This window comes from Elaeis guineensis, chromosome 5 (assembly GCF_000442705.2).
Source record: "Elaeis guineensis isolate ETL-2024a chromosome 5, EG11, whole genome shotgun sequence".
In the NCBI taxonomy this organism is placed as follows: Eukaryota; Viridiplantae; Streptophyta; class Magnoliopsida; order Arecales; family Arecaceae; genus Elaeis; species Elaeis guineensis.
Window position 1 is genome coordinate 75,077,536 of NC_025997.2, and position 17,647 is coordinate 75,095,182.

Consider the following 17,647-nt stretch of genomic DNA (forward strand, 5'->3'; position numbering starts at 1 on the left):
CACAACCTGTTAATGTAGTCTATTCAACTGGCAAGCACCCTAGATTAGATAGTGTGTCAGATATCTACTTATGGCACTGTAGGCTAGGTCATATAAACAAGAACAGAATAAACAGGTTGACTCAAGAGGGAATCCTCGAAGTTAGTGATTATGAATCACTTCCAACCTGTGAGTCTTGTCTTCTTGGTAAAATGACCAAGTCACCTTTTACTAGAAAAGGTGAGAGAGCTACTGAGCTCTTGGGCCTAGTACATACTGATGTATGCGGGCCCATGAGCACCAGTGCTAGAGGTGGATATTTCTACTTCATAACTTTCACGGATGACCTATCCCGATATGGATATGTCTATCTGATGAAACATAAGTCGGATTCATTTGAAATGTTCAAACGATTCCGAAGTGAAGTAGAAAAACAAACTAGGAAGAGTATTAAAACTCTTCGATCTGATCGAGGAGGAGAATACTTTTCTAGTGAATTTCTCACATATCTAGGAGAGAATAGGATTCTCTTCCAATGAACTCCTCCAGGAACACCACAGCATAATGGTGTGTCTGAAAGGAGGAATCAGACTCTGTTCGACATGGTCTGATCCATTATGGGTTTTGCTAGCTTGCCGATATCCTTCTGGGATATGCACTCGAATCGGCCTGTTATCTGTTAAATAGGATTCCAAGTAAGTCTGTAATTAAGACTCCATATGAGATATGGACGAGACGTAAGCCAGTACTTTCACACCTTAGGGTCTGGGGGTGCCCGGCCTATGTCAAATGATTAGTCACAGACAAACTTGGACCTAGGTCTGACAAATGCTCATTCATAGGGTACCCCAAAGAGATAAAAGGATATTTTTTCTATCATGCTGATGAACAAAAGGTGTTCGTCAGCCTTAAGACAATCTTTTTAGAAAAAGAGTTCCTTGGTGAAGGAACCGTTGCCTCTAAGGTTGAACTTGATGAAGTTCAACAGGTAGAAAGATCGACACCAATAGCTGAACCTGAGTCGGATATGATTAGATCAGATCTGAAGCCCAATGTACCTGCACCATTAAGGTGATCCGGTAGAGTACCACGTCAGCCAGACAGATACTACGGTTTCTTGGTCCGATACGGTGATCCCATCGAACTTGATGAGAATAATGAGGATTCGATCACCTATATGGATGCAATGCAGAGATCTGATTCCGAGAAATGGCTTGAAGCTATAAAATCTGAAATGGAGTCCATGAAGGTCAACGATGTATGGACATTGGTTGACCCGCCTGAAGGGGTTAAACCCATTGGGTGTAAATGGGTCTTCAAAAGGAAGAGAGGCACAGACGAAAAGGTGGAGACCTATAAAGCCCGTCTGGTAGCCAAGGGGTATCGTCAACGTTATGGTATTGACTATGATGAGATGTTTTCCCCTGTGGCAATGCTCAAATCCATTCGGATAATGCTTGCAATAGCTGCCCATCTGGATTATGAGATCTGGCAGATGGATGTAAAGACAGCTTTCCTGAATGGAGAGCTGACCGAAGAGGTGTATATGATACAACCTGAGGGGTTTACATCCACAGATGAGTCCAAGGTGTGCAAGCTTCAGAGATCCATTTATGGACTGAAGCAAGCTTCTCGGAGTTGGAACATGCATTTTGATTAGGTGATCAAAATGTATGGCTTCATTAAGAATGGAGAAGAGCCCTGCATCTATAAATGGGCAAATGGTCCAGTTGTAGTATTCCTTGCCTTGTACGTGGATGACATTCTCTTAATCGGGAATGACATCCCCGCACTACAGGGAATCAAAGTTTGGTTGTCATCACAGTTCTCCATGAAGGACTTGGGTGAAGCATCCTACATCCTAGAGATGAAGATCTATAGGGATAGATCTAAAAGGATGCTTGGGTTATCCCAGTCCGTGTACATAAACACTGTGCTGAAGAGGTTCAGCATGGGGAATTCCAAGAAGGGCTATCTACCGATAGGCCAAGGAATTTCTCTCTCTAAGAAGGATTATCCGACAACTCCTGAAGAGAGAGCATATGAGTAGAGTCCCATATGCTTCAGCCGTGGGATCTATCATGTACGCCATGACATGTACAAGACCAGATGTGGCATACTCACTAGGAGTAGTGAGTAGATACCAATCTGATCCTGGAGAAAATCATTGAAAAGTGGTTAAAGCCATCCTTAAGTATTTGAGAAATACTAAGGACCAATGGTTGGTTTATGGCGAGTCAGATCTAAAACTTGTGGGGTTCACAGACTCTAGCTTCCAATCTGACCATGATGACAGCAGGAGCGTGTCGGATTATATCTTTACTCTGAATGGTGGAGCCATCTGCTGGAAGAGTTTCAAGCAGCATACTATGGCAGACTCTGTTTGTGAAGCGGAGTACATCGCAGCATCGGATGCTGCGAAGGAAGCTGTATGGCTGAGAAAATTCATTAACGAGCTCAGAGTAGCACCCTCCCTCGATGGTCCGGTCCTGCTCTACTGCGACAGCACTGGTGCCATAGCTCAGATGAAGGAACCCAAAGCACATCAGCGGACGAAGCACATCTTGCACCGCTTCCACCTGATCTGAGAGATCGTGGATCGAGGTGACATCGATCTTCAGAAGATCGACGGAAAGGAGAACCTGACCGACCCCTTCACTAAAGCCCTGGCAATAAAGGAGTTTGACAACCACAAGTCAAAGATGGGTATTAGATACTGTGCTGAGTGGCTTTAGGACAAGTGGGAGTTGTTGGAAAATATATCCCAAAAGCCAATCGTCAAGGTGTTGACGGTTGAGCAACCAAGTATTATAATTAATTTGTTAATAAATAAAATATATTTGGCATTTTCATCATAAGCTTTCATCTTCTAATGAACTCCATTGTTATGATGAAGTCTTTAGGACTATTTAGATTCGATAAAGAGAGGATTTATCGATTAGTCCTTAAAACAGTTCACGACCAAATGATAGACTGTTAATAAGGACGACAGCTTCTATCGAGCATAGGTCGCTGTAGGCCATATGGGTTGGTTGTCCTCTTAATCAAGGAGTGTGGAGACACTGGTATGGCATACAGATGAGATGTAAGGGTACATCATCATTGAACGTGACCAACTCTAGAGCATTCTACTGTCGAGAATGTCTCTGATGGGATATAGGTATAAGTGTCCCTTAGACTTGAGATCGCCTCAGTGACTTGCAAGCAACTCACTGTGCTTTGGTACTGGACTAACTGAATTTCTAATTCAGGGACGGAAGGCTTCTGGGCATAGTCAAGTATTTGCGAAGTCAGAGTATGATCGAGATGGGATTGACCACTCCAAGAGTTGGAGAAGAATGAGTCGCTGTATTTCAATTTAGCAAAACCTTGGCCAAGGTAATCCATCAGATGGATTTGATATTTTGAAATACAATGTGGACAACCTGATCAGAGTTGACAGTTGAACTCTGGGGTGTCCTATGATCATTTTGGTCAAGGGGATGAATTATATGAAAACTATATCCGCATGGATTCTAAGGATGTTGTTCTACACATTCGACCTATCCGATCGTCGGGTACCATTGCTAGATGGTCACTTCGATTGGTACAGAAATTTATTCCTGTGCTACCGACTTAGGTTCGGACCTATGAGGTCACACACATTAGAGTTCATGATCCAATCGGATGGTTGATCAACGATTAAGAATCGTTCTATGGTTAAATGATCAATACGATTGACATTTAACCCAGTGCAAGTGTTGCAGGAGGATCGATTAGCAATTCAATTGCTAATTGGCTTAATTTGATTAAGCCAATGGGCTGAGATTAAGTTTAATTAAATATAATTTAATTATATTTGGTTTGGGCTTGATTGGATCAAGTTCAATTAGTTTATTGGATAAGCCAAGTGCAAGGAAAAACTAGTCCTAGTTCAACTAGGACTTGGGTCAATCTAATTTCTAATTTGATTAGAAAATTAAATCAGATTTAAATCTAATTTAATCTGATTAAATTAAATTTTTAATTAGGTTAAGACCTATTTTAATTAGGTTGATCTAATTTTAGTTTGATTTGGTTTGAGAAACCAAATTAAAACAAGTCATAAGATAGAATCCTAGTAAGACTAGGATTCCACCTTGCACCACGTAAGCCTTCCCCACGCCCTCTCTCTCATTCAATGCCAATCTTCTCTTATTTTGTGCGATAAAAGCCCTCTCCCAGGTCTCTCCCATGTTCACAAAAGGTCTCTTCTCTTCTTTCTTACATGGAAGGTGGTTTGGATCAAATCAAAAGGGAATAAATTTGGATTTCGAATTCTATGAGATAGAGTTTTAGAAATCCAAAACTCTTTCAATTTTGCACCAAATTTATCCAAATTTTTTTTTTGAAATTTTTGTAGCTTTTAGGGTACACATTGTGCATCCTTTGCTGGTGATCCATGCACAAAAATATGGAGGAGGTGCTCAAGAGTTGGGCGCCCCTTAACTTGCCATGTTTGGATAAGCCTTGACTAGGTATTTGACCTAGACAAGGACTCTATCATATCTCTCTATATAAGATGAGTTTCTTAATGAAAGTTTTGAAGAGGATATATATTTGAGAGACCTTTGAGCTATCCAAATATTAGAGAGAAAGACCTTTGGGTCATGGAGATATAAAAGACATAAGTTAGGGTGTCTAGAGAGAGAAACGAGAAGAAGAAGAGGGTCTTCTTCTAGGGTTGTTTGTTTTCATATCTTTCCTCCCTCCATCTTGAGTTTTCTGAGAGCGTCTCAGATCTAAAACTCCTCCTTCTACTTTCTATCTTTAGAAGAGTCCAAATCAAAAAGAAGGAGGTACCTGATCAACCATCAAAGAAGGATCAGCGCAGTACTAGCATACTGTGCTGATTTCCTGAAGCAGGACTTCTGATCAAGATTCGTGGGCTCGTGTGGACGACTCCTAGAGGCCGGACGTGTGTGCGGCTTGCAACATCATCCTCAAGCCCGGATCAGCGAGGTTAGAATGTCTAACTTGCAAGGTAATAGATCTGATCTATTGTTTAATACATATATTAGATGTAGTATAGAAACATGTTGATATGATCAACATGTAGTTCATGCTATATTTATATATTTTAATTTTTGATTTAATGCTATGTAATAATCATGTAATAGGATCTTAGATCTAGAGATTTTCTGATTTTAAAAAATAATTTTGATTTATTTTAGTCTCCCGATGTATGATCTTGAAAAAGTTTCAAGATCTAACCCTGAAACCCTAGATCTGGTTCCTACACCTAGAGCAACGCTCTAGCGGGAATTCTGAAAAAAAATTTTCGGATCGCCTTGATTTGAAAAGGCTCCAGCACATCAAATGCCAAAATATCTAAAAATAATCGAGTACGAAAATCGAGGGAGGCAACTTCGATTGTGAATGTTTCTCTGTACTTCCTTCATTCGGAGTACGAACTCGAAAGTAGGGGGACTGGTGTTGGGTATAAAATACCCCCAGCTGAAGTTTGTAAAAGGCTGACCCTTCCAGGGCTTTTCCGACTTCCAACCTTGTGTAGCTTCTTTCTTAACTCCCCCGACCTTTCGAGCTTCCATAATGCCATCCGAGCCTCTCCAATCATGAGCTTCTCCATTCATCTACCAGATTGCTCCAAACACCCTCTGAACTCCGCTATCAGTCGATTTTCTACAGTGATTGACTATTCTCTGAATCCCTTCCAGACTTCTTCCGGCCACGGACGACTCTACTCCGAATTTCTTCTGAACTTTGTCGGTGTCCGAGCTTCTCCGACAACAGGATTTCTACAGTAACTAGACTCCATCCAAGTTTCTACGACAGTCGACCACCTCCCAGATTCCATTCGAGCTCCTACGAGAACCGGATTTCAGCCAAACTCCTACAGTAGATGGATCCCAAATGAATTTCGACAACGAAAGGGCTCCGCCAGTCGGATCTCTACTCCAAATTTTTACTGCAAGCGGTTTACTCCAAACTTCTACTGCAAGCGGTCTACTCCAAACTTCTACTGCGAGCGGTCTACTCTAGATCTCTACGTAAGCAAATTCCATCCGAGCTTCCACTGTGAATGAATTTCTTTCGAACTTCTGTGACAGGCAGACTTTAGTCGAGCTTCTTCAATAGGAAGTCCCCATCCGAACTTCTACAAGAACCAGACTCTGCCTGAACTTCTGTAGCGGATGAATTTCGGATGAACTTCTACAACAGACGGGCTCCAGCAGCTGGATTTCTACAATGACCTATCACCTCCGGTGTCTGCCGTACCTTTCCAATGCCATCCGAAGTCCACTGCCAGTCGACCCTCTATCAGATTCCTCATGAAACCAGACTTCCCCAACAAAAAGTGCCCATTCGAGCTTCTACAACATATGGTTCCCGCCTGCAGCATCAGCGCTCTAGGCACCAGACAACAGTAGACCCGTCAGCAACCTCAGAAACATCCAATCTTCTCCTGGATTGACGAGACAGAGAGCCATTCTGCCCCATCAGACATCCCAATCGAGCTTCAACCAACAGATCCAAACTCTCTGGGAAATCATGACAATGGCCACTACACCACTCCACTCTCCGTAACAAACTCCACGTGGCCCTGAACGACCCCTTACGCCACTACTCTTCATAACAAACTCTATGTGGTCCTGAACGGCCCACTACCAGGCGGTTACAGACGTCGCTGTCAATCAGTTACGCTCTCCATCTATAAAAAGGGACCTCCAGATACGTTCTTCTCTAAGCTCTAAACTCTATCTCGAAACTCTGCCAAAATCCCATTTGAGTGCTCCATTTCTGTTGAAGCAGAGTACTGACTTGAGCATCGAAGGGTCTTGCTGGAGCACCCCCAACTCCTGTTTAGACTTTCCTTGTAGGTCCCGGCGGCGGCCGCGGTCATCTCAACTCCAGCTTCTCCGGCGTCGGTGGAATTCTGCACCAACAATAAGTATTCTCCTCCTCAATTAGATCGAAAAATTTTAATACTTTTTCAGTTTGTTTCTCGATCATATTTTGATACTCTTTAAATTTATCAAAAGCTTCAGATTTGTGTTTCATAAGATACACATATCCAAACCTAGATAAATCATCAGTGAACATTATAAAATAAGAGTATCCTCCTCTGGCTTCTATTGTCATAGGACCGCATATATCAGTATGTACAAGTCCTAATAACTTACTTGTCCTTTCTCCATGTCCACTAAATGGAGTCTTAGTCATTTTTCCCATAAGACAAAATTCACAAGTACCTAATGATTCATATTCATAAGGATCAAAAAATTCTTCTTTGTATAACTTGTTAATCTTTGTCTCACTTATATGACCAAGTCGACAATGTCAAAGTAAAGTATTATTTAATTCTTCTTTCTTTCACTTTTTACTTTTATCAATATGAAAAATATTGTCATTAGATAGAATTAGAAGATCATTATTAATAACGCCATGACAAAAAAAAATTATTAGAAAAAAAAATTGAGCAACTATTACTCTTTTCATTTATTTCATAATCTCGTTGCAATAGCAATGGTACAGAAATAATATTTCGAATAATCTTAGACATATAATAATAGTTTTTTAGCTCTAAGATCTTCCCAGAAGGTAACTTTTGAAGGAAAAACTATCTTTTTTCTTGTAAGATCTTTCAGATCTAATGAGATCTGGGATGAAATTTAAAAAAAAAAATTATTCTACTTTATTTCAGATCTAAGGTCTATTAGATCTAATTCTTATTATCTGATATTTAATCTAAAATTAAATCTAAAACTTAAGGATTAGAAGAATACCTCTAGGATAACTAGATTACCCTGTAGATGATCGCAGCAATGCCCGAGGTTCAAAAATAGCCACACAGTCGTCTGGCCTCTAACGGTATCCACTCGAGTAGGATTTGGATCATCTTCTCCTTGCAAATCTCTACTCCAAAAAATTAGATATGGATCTTGTGGGAAAAATTCAGTGTAGGGGTAAAATGGTAATTTTAAAACTTTTTTAAAATTATGATTTTACAGTGAAAAAATATTAATTAATCTAATTAATTAATATAAATTTATCCTACACTAGAATCTAAATATGATATATAGCATGCATTCATTTAAATTTAAAATTCAAATTTGAACAGTAAACACTTTACTGTAATGTGTTCAGAACACAATACCTTTGTGCGGGTAGTAGATCGCCGCAATCTGATCACCGTCGGGAGAGTCTGATCGTCACGATGTAACCACACAGTATGTCTGACCTCTATGGATCATCCACATAAAGCTCTCGATCTGATCGACTCCTCACGAGTGCTAGCTCGTTGTAGAGCCCTTTTGACGGTGGATGCTGATCGAACTCCTTCGATCGATGTCTATCGATTTTTTGGATGCTCCGGATTGTCAATAGATATGCTTGAGAGGATGTTGAAGATCTCTCTAAGATTTTGTGGGCTCACGACACTCGTAGCTCACTTTCTCACTTCCCGAACCCTAGGTTAAAACTCTAGGGAATTCACTGGAAACCTTGCACCCACTTTTCTTTCTTTTCTTTCTTTTTCTCTTGGAAGGATATGGACTTCCTTCTCACGCACAAGACTTCTCAAGCCCCAAAATTTTTCTTCAAAAAATCTTCTTCTTATGCACGCCTCACTCTTCTCCTCCTTTTATAACAACGTCAAACGTCTTATCCAAAAGAAAGGATAAAGATGAGTAATTGCACATTTGAATTCAAATCAAACTTTAAATTCAAATGGACACCAACTCATCCCTTATCCACTAAAGGCGTGAGGTGTGGCTTAAATTATGCATGGAGTGATTTCATGAGAAACCTTTTCTCATGTAATAAATAGGACGTAAAAAAAGGGATAAGGTGTAAAGATTGATTGCCCATTCAAATTCAAACTTTATTTTGAATTTGAATGGCCAACCAATCACCCTTATCCATCTATTTGGCACATTAAAGTGGGGTGTAGAGAGGGCTTGGCGTGAGGAAAAAATTCATGAGAAGTTCCTTCTCATGAATCCAAATGGGTGCAATGGAAGTGAGGTGGCGCATGGAGATTGGGTCAAGGTGGTTTAATTATTTAAACCAACCTAATTGAACCAAATAAGTTAGGTCCAATTAGACTAATTTAAACTTAACTTAATTAGGCTTAATTAGACTCAATAAAATCTTAATCAAATTAGGAATTGATTAAGCCCAACCCCTGATCAAATTAGGGACCAAACCATCTCGATGATTAGGTCAACTCTTAACCTAATCGAGTCAAACCCAACTGAATCCAATTCAATTGGACTTGATCCAAAAATAATTACTCAATTAAATTGAGTTAATTAGTGATCAAATCACTAATTAAACCTCTCATAAATATTGAGTCCAAATCTGATGGATAATCGGGCATCAGAATTCATCGATATGTAACCCTGATCGAAGAGTCCCAAACCAGTGGGACTCTTGACCTCGGTATCTACAATGTGTGGGACTCATGATCAGAGAATCTTAATTATCGATCACAGAGTCCCAGACACATAGGACTCATAGTCTATGAGCATTAGGACTCTTCATCAGCCATCAGATTAGATAGGAACCTCTAATGTGTGTGACCCCGCAGGTTCGAACCTAAGCCGGTAGCACAGGAATCAATTCCTGTACTAATCGAAGTGACCATCTAGCAATGGTACCCGATGATCGAATAGGTCGAATAGTTGCAATCACAACACTCAGATCCTACATGAATATGGTTACTGTATAATTCATCCTTTTGACCTCTGTGTTTAGGATGACTCAGGGTTAAACTGTCAACCCTGATCAGATCATCCGAATCATGCTCAACTCAAACAGTCCTGTGACTCCTCACAAGGACTACCTTGACCAAGATTTTGCTAAATTAAAACATGACTGTACATAGCTCCTAAACTGGAGTGGTCAATCCCATCTTGACACACGCACCGACAAGTCAAGTACTTGACTACACCCAGCAGCCTTCTGTCACTGAATTAAAAATTTAGGTAGTCCAGTGCCTAAGTGCAGTGAGTTGCTTGCAAGTCACCGTGGAGGTCTCAGATCGGAGGGATATTTATACCCATATTCCATCGGAGCAAATCTTGACAGCAGAAATAGCTCCAGAGTCAGTCACATTCAGTGCGAATGTACCCTTACATCTCACCTGTATGCCATACCAGTGTCTCCACACTCATTGGTTAAGAGGAAAACCAACTTATATGGTACACAACGACCTATGCTTGATAAACATTATCGTCCTTGGTAACAATGTATCATTTGGTCGCGAACAGATTTAAGGACTAAACGATAATTCCTCCTTTGCCGAGTCTAAATAGTCCTAAGGACTTCACCACAATATAGGAGTTCATTAGAAGATGAAATATTTTATGATGAAAAATATCAAAATAATTTTTATTAATTCATAATTCATGTATAAATATAAAAATAAGCACAACTGTCAACAGGCTGACGATTGGCTTTGGGATACTATTCCCAACAATCTCCCACTTGGCCTAAAGCCAATCGGTGCAGTATCTAATACCCATCTTCGACTTGTAGTTGTCGAACTCCTTCACCGCAATGGCTTTAGTGAATGGATCAGCCAGGTTCTCCTTTCCATCGATCTTCTGAAGATCGACGTCACCTCGATCCATATTTTTCGGATGAGATGGTAGCGACGCAGAATATGCTTCGTCCATTGGTGTGCCTTTGGTTTCTTCGCCTGAGCAATGGCTCCAGAGCTGTCACAGTAGAGTAGAACTGGACCAACAAGGGAGGGTGCTACTCCGAGCTCGGTGATGAATTTTCTCAGCCACACCGCTTCTTTGGTAGCATCTGATGCAGCGACATACTCTGTCTCGCAAACTGAATCAGCCATTATGTGCTGCTTGAAACTTTTCCAACAGATAGCCCCACCATTAAGGGTAAAAATAAATCCCAACACACTTTTGCTGTCATCATGATCAGACTGAAAACTAGAGTCTGTAAACCCTATAAGTCTCAAGTCTGATTCACCATAAACAAGCCACTGGTCCTTAGTATTTCTTAAATACTTCAGGATGATTTGAACAATCTTCCAGTGATTCTCCTCTGGATCAGATTGGTATCTACTCACTACCCTTAGTGAGTATGCCACATCTGATCGTGTACATGTCATGGCATACATGATAGATCCCACTGCCAAAGCATATAGAATCCTACCCATATGCTCTCTCTCTTGAGGTATTGTCGGACAATCCCTCTTTGAGAGAGAAATTCCATGGCCTATCGAAAGATAGCCTTTCTTGGAATTCTCCATGCTGAACCTCTTCAACATAGTATCAATGTACGTGGACTGAGATAAACCAAGCAACCTTTTAGATCTATCCCTATAGATCCTCATCCTTAGGATGTAGGAAGCTTCTCCCAGATCCTTCATGGAGAACTGTGACGATAGCCAAATCTTTATTCCCTGTAATGCAGGGACATCATTCTCGATTAAGAGAATGTCATCCACATACAATATAAGAAATACTACTACTGGACCATTAGCCCACTTATAAATGCATAGCTCTTCTCCGTTCTTAACGAAGCCATACGTCTTGATCGTCTTATCAAAACGTATGTTCCAACTCCGTGATGGCTGCTTAAGTCTATAAATGGACCTCTGTAGCCTGCACACCTTAGACTCAACTGTGGATGTGAATCCTTCAGGTTGTATCATATACACCTCTTCATCCAGCTCTCCGTTTAGGAAAGCTGTCTTCACATCCATCTGCCAGATTTTATAGTCCAGATGGACAGCTATTGCAAGCATAATCCGAATGGATTTGAGCATTGCCACAGGCGAAAACATCTCGTCATAATCTATACCATAACGTTGACGATATCCCTTGACAACCAGACGGGCTTTATAGGTTTCCACCTTTCCGTCTGCACCTTTCTTCCTCTTGAAGACCCACTTACACCCTATGGGTTTTCCTCCTTTGGGTGGGTCAACCAATGTCCACACATCGTTGACCTTCATGGACTCCATTTCGGATTTCATGGCCTCCAGCCATTTCTCAGAGTCGGGTCTCTGCATTGCATCCATGTAGATGATCGGATCCTCATCATTTTCATCAAGTTCGATAGGATCGCCATCCCGGACCAAGAAACCATAGTATCTATCTGGTTGACGTGGTACTCTACCAGATCACCTAAAGGGTGCTTGAACAATGGGCTCCGGATCTGATCTAACCAAATCTGGTTCAGATTCAGCAACTTGTGTCAGTTTTTTCACCTGCCGAATTTCGTCAAGTTTGACCTTAGAGGCAACAGTCCCTTCACCAAGGAACTCTTTTTCCAAAAAGATTGCCTTAAGGCTGACAAATACTTTTTGCTCATCAGCTAGGTAGAAGTAATACCTTTTGGTCTCTTTTGGGTACCCTATAAAATTACACTTGTCAGACCTAGGTCCAACCTTGTCCGTAATTAAACATTTAACATAAGCCGGACACCCCTAAACCCTAAGGTGCGAGAGTACTGGGTTACGTCCTATCCATATCTCATATGGCATTTTGGTTACAAACTTACTCGGAACTCTATTTAGAAGGTAACAAGCCGATTCGAGCGCATATCCCCAGAGGGAGATCGACAGACCAGCAAACCCCATCATGGATCGAACCATGTCCAACAAGGTTCGATTCTTCCTTTCAGACACACCATTATGTTGTGGTGTTTCAGGAGGAGTCCACTGAGAGAGAATCCCATTCTTCTCAAGATATGTCAGAAAATCATTGGAAATGTATTCACCTCCTCGATCAGATCGAAGAGTTTTAATACACTTTCCAGCTTATTTTTCTACCTCATTTCGGAATAGTTTGAACATTTCAAACGACTTCGATTTATGCTTCATTAAATAGACATACCCATACCTCGATAGGTCATCTGTGAAGGTTATGAAGTAAAAATATCCACCTCTTACACTTGAGCTCATGGGTCCACATACATCAGAATGTACCAAACCCAAGAGTTCACTGGCTCGCTCACCTTTTCCAGTAAAAGGTGATTTGGTCATTTTACCAAGAAGACAGGACTCACAGGTTGGAAGTGATTCACAATCACCCACTTCAAGAATTCCTTCTTGAGCCAACCTGTTTATCCTATTCTTATTGATATGACCTAGCCTACAGTGCCAAAGGTAGACTTCTGACACATTATCTATTCTAGGGCGTTTACCAGAGGTTTGAACCACATTAACAGGTTGTGATAGAAAGTAAATTCCATTATTAAGTTGTCCAACAAACATTGTAACACCATTCAAAATGATATTGCAAACGTTTCCTTTTATTAAAAATTGATAACCGTTCATGGCCAAAAGGTCTACAGAAATAATATTTAATAAAAAGCTTGGATAATAGTGACATTCACTCAAAATTATGTTTTGAGAATTGATTACAAGGTTCATGATTCCTAATGCTAGAACTGAAACTTTTATTCCATCTCCAACGTTCAGGAATCTCTCGCCTTCATCAAATCTCCTACTGACCACAGACCCTACATCGAATTGCAAATATGATAAGGGCTTTCGGTATCCAATACCCAGGCAGTAGTATCACAAATGAAAAAGTTACAAGGTGTTATCATATAAGTACCTTGCTTCTTCTTCGGCCTGTTCGGGTCCAGGGAAGCAATGTATAGAGGATAGTTCCTCTTCTAGTGCCCCTGCTTCTTGCAAAAGAAGCACTCCGCCTGGCTCTGCTCGGGCTTGCAATTCTTGGTCTGACCCTGTGCAGATGTCCCAGCATGCAACTGCACCTTTTTATTCTTCTTCTTCTTGTTCTTCTTCTTCCCTTTCTTAAAGGATCGATGACCAGAAGAAGACCCTCCCACAACATTCACCGACTCCTTATGGAGCTGGTGATCCTTCTCAAAATTCTACAGCAACCCCAACAAACCGTGGTAGTTCACTGCAGGCTTTGTCATCCAAAAATGAGTAAGGAAGGGGAGGAAGGACTTGGGCAATGAATTAAGGATCGCATCCTTACCGAGCTACTCGTGCAGGGGAAAGCCCAGTTTAGTTAGGTACTCAATCATTTCGATCATGTACAGTACATGATCAGTGACTGAGGCTCCATCCCTCATCCGAGCATTGAAAATGGCACAACTAGTTTTGTGCCTTTCAACATCGTCAGGCATGCCAAAGGAGTCGTTCAACATTTGAAGCATCTCCTGTGGCTGGACATTCTCAAACCTGCAGCTAAACTCATCATTCATTACCGCCAGCATAATACACCGATCGGTGGTGCGGTCGTTGAGCCACTTCTGATAAGTGTCTCGGACCGTCCCTCTAACATTCGGGGCTGGCTCCTCAGGTGCTGGATCTGTTACTACATAAAGGATCCGCTCATGCTCAAGGATGATTTTTAATTTTCGATACCAGCTATCGAAATTAGGTCCCATGAGCTTGTCATTATCTAATAATGACCGGAGGGACAGGGTAGTGGCCATAACTGCATAAAAGAAAACCAGACCTCTAGTAGTACATAAATTATAAATACTAAAGACTTGGACTTTAGTCTAAAGTTTCTCCCAGTAATTTTATGAACTGGTAGCCTCAACCTCCAATTCGAAGAATTACTTTAATTCCTTAGTGGGTACTAGAATCCACACAGACTACACATGAGCCCAACTTTGGTTGGTCAACCCATGTGCATTTATGGGTAGGTTCATAACCAGTTGTTTCTCTAAACAACTTCTAGTAATTGATTTTGCCCCAGAACCTAATCAGTAGGCTTTGGCCTCCACTAAAAAGATCTGGTTAGATCCAACCATTAACATGATTTGATTTGGTGAATCAGACCAATAAATGATCAGGCCCGACTTTGGCCGGCCAACCTGACCACCATCAGAAAGACTCAAACCAAATTATCATATTATGAATGATAATTCCATTAGTCAATAAGCACCAGGCCTTTGGGCCTCAAATGATTATTAAACTAATGGACTCATTATCACTCACTTAATGGGAGGCTATGACTTAGTTATCAATATAACTTAATCATTTTTAGGGACCTAATAATTTTTGAGGATTTTATTAAAGGATAGATGAGAAGAAAATATCCAGCCAATTTCAATCCTCCCACTGACTTCACCAAGTCAGATTAAAAAAAGATTTAATTAAAGCTGGCATTAGGAGCACCTAAATTAGTTAAACTGATTTACCTAATGACATGGGTGAGCCCTAATCACCAAGTGATCTAATCAAAATCTAATTCATCAGGTTGGTCAGGTAAGTGAGACCAGTGGTGGGGATAAGCCATTAACTCATCCGAGATCGAATCACTGCGAGTAGCTCCCGCTTAAAAACCACTGGTCAAAATGCCAAACATACCTTAGACACCAACTGGTTCATTAGTTTTAATTTGATCAACTTATTAAATAGGGTTCCACCGGGTAGCCATGAATTAAGTCCATCTTGGTCTAGTTAAAGACATGGACCCATTCAACTACAACTATTGGAGTTGAGTCTAGAGTATCCTTGACCTAATCTAATTCAACTTTTGATTAGATTTGATCAATTACTCTAATTTAATCCATTTCTTTAAGCTAACCTTAGGTCTAACCCAATTTTGGACCTAATCCATCTAACCCATGGACCCACAAGTTTATGCAATTGTCTTAGGTATTAATTCACAATTCTAGACCTACTAGACAACACTTAATTCTTTTAATTAAGTATTTGGACTGATGGGTTAGGGTTTGGCATTTCGAAAATAATTTTCAAATTTGAAAGATTTTATTTTCTATTCATCAAATATGTTAACTCATTTCATAAATAGATCAGCATATTTCATAAATAGCAATCCTATTGCTAATTACATAACAGAAAATAACTCAATCAAAATAAATCATGAATATTTTTTTAGATCTAATCTAACACATTCATGATAAATTTCACAATTGAACTTTTACAATTAATTCCTTTTGCTGCTTCATCTGTATGAGATATAATTGCAGCGGCACCCCTACCGCCATAGGAGACCCCATCGAATGGGAGGAGAGGGCCTTTAAACCTTACTTTTCTCCTATGATCGGATGGCCATGACAACCAACCCAATTCGATTACTTGCTACTTGGATCAAGTATATCTAAATATATCAATTTTAAAATTTAAATTTTAAATTTTAAATTTTGAATTTTAAATTTCAAACAAATTTTAAATTTCAAATTTTGAATTTCAAATTTTTGAATTTTGAATTTCAAAATTCAAATTTTAAAATTTGAATTTCAAATTTTTTTTTGAATTTTGAATTTCGAACAACTTTCAAAATTCAAATTTTAAATTTTAAATTTCAAATTTTAAATTTAAACTTTTAGATTACAACTTAATCTACACATGCAAATATATATATCATATCTAAGAACCTGCTCTGATACCATTTGTGGGAAAAATTCAGTGCAGGGGTAAAATGGTAATTTTAAAACTTTTCAAAATTATGATTTTACAGTAAAAAAATATTAATTAATCTAATTAATTAATATAAATTTACTTTATACTAGGATCTAAATATGATATATAGCATGCATTCATTTAAATTTGAAATTCAAATTCAAACAGTAAATACTTTACTGTAATGTGTTCAGAACACAATACCTTTGTGCGGGTAGTAGATCGTCACAATCTGATCACCGTCGGGAGAGTCTGATTATCGCAATGCAGCTACACAATATATCTGACCTCTGCAGATCGTCCACACGAAGCTTTTGATTTGATCGACTCCTCACGAGTGCTAGCTCATTGTAGAGCCCTTTTGACGGTGGATGCTGATCGAACTCCTTCGATCGATGTCTGTCGATTCTTTGGATGCTCCAGATCATCAACAGACATGCTTGAGAGGATGTTGAAGATCTTCCTGAGATTTTGTGGGCTCACGATACTCATAGCTCACTTTCCTAATTCCCGAACCCCAGGTTAAAACTCTAGAGAATTCACCAAAAACCTTGCACCCATTTTTCTTTCTTTTTTTTCTTTTTCTCTTGGAAGGATATGGACTTCCTTCTCATGCACAAGACTTCTCATGCCCCAAAATTTTTCTCCAAAAAATCTTCTTCTTATGCACGCCCCACTCTTCTCCTCCTTTTATAACAACGTCAAACGTCTTATCCAAAAGAAAGGATAAAGATGAGTAATTGCACATTTGAATTCAAAACAAATTTTGAATTCAAATAGACACCAACTCATCCCTTATCCACTAAAGGCATGAGGCATGGCTTAAATTATGGATGGAGTGATTTCATGAGAAACCTTTTCTCATGTAATAAATGAGACGTAAAAAAAGGGATAAGGTGCAAAGATTGATTGCCCATTCAAATTCAAACTTTATTTTAAATTTGAATGGCCAACCAATCATCCTTATCCATCCATTTGGCACATTAAAGTGGGGCGTGGAGAGGGCTTGGCATGAGGGAAAAATTCATGAGAAGTTCCTTCTCATGAATCCAAATGGGTGCAATGGAAGTGAGGTGGTGCATGGAGATTGGGTCAAGGTGGTTTAATTATTTAAACCAACCTAATTGAACCAAATAAGTTAGGTACAATTAGACTAATTTAAACCCAACTTAATTAGGCTTAATTAGGCTCAATAAAATCCTAATCAAATCAAGAATTGATTAAGCCCAACCCTTGATCAAATCAGGGACCAAACCATCTCGATGATTAGGTCAACTCTTAACCTAATCGGGT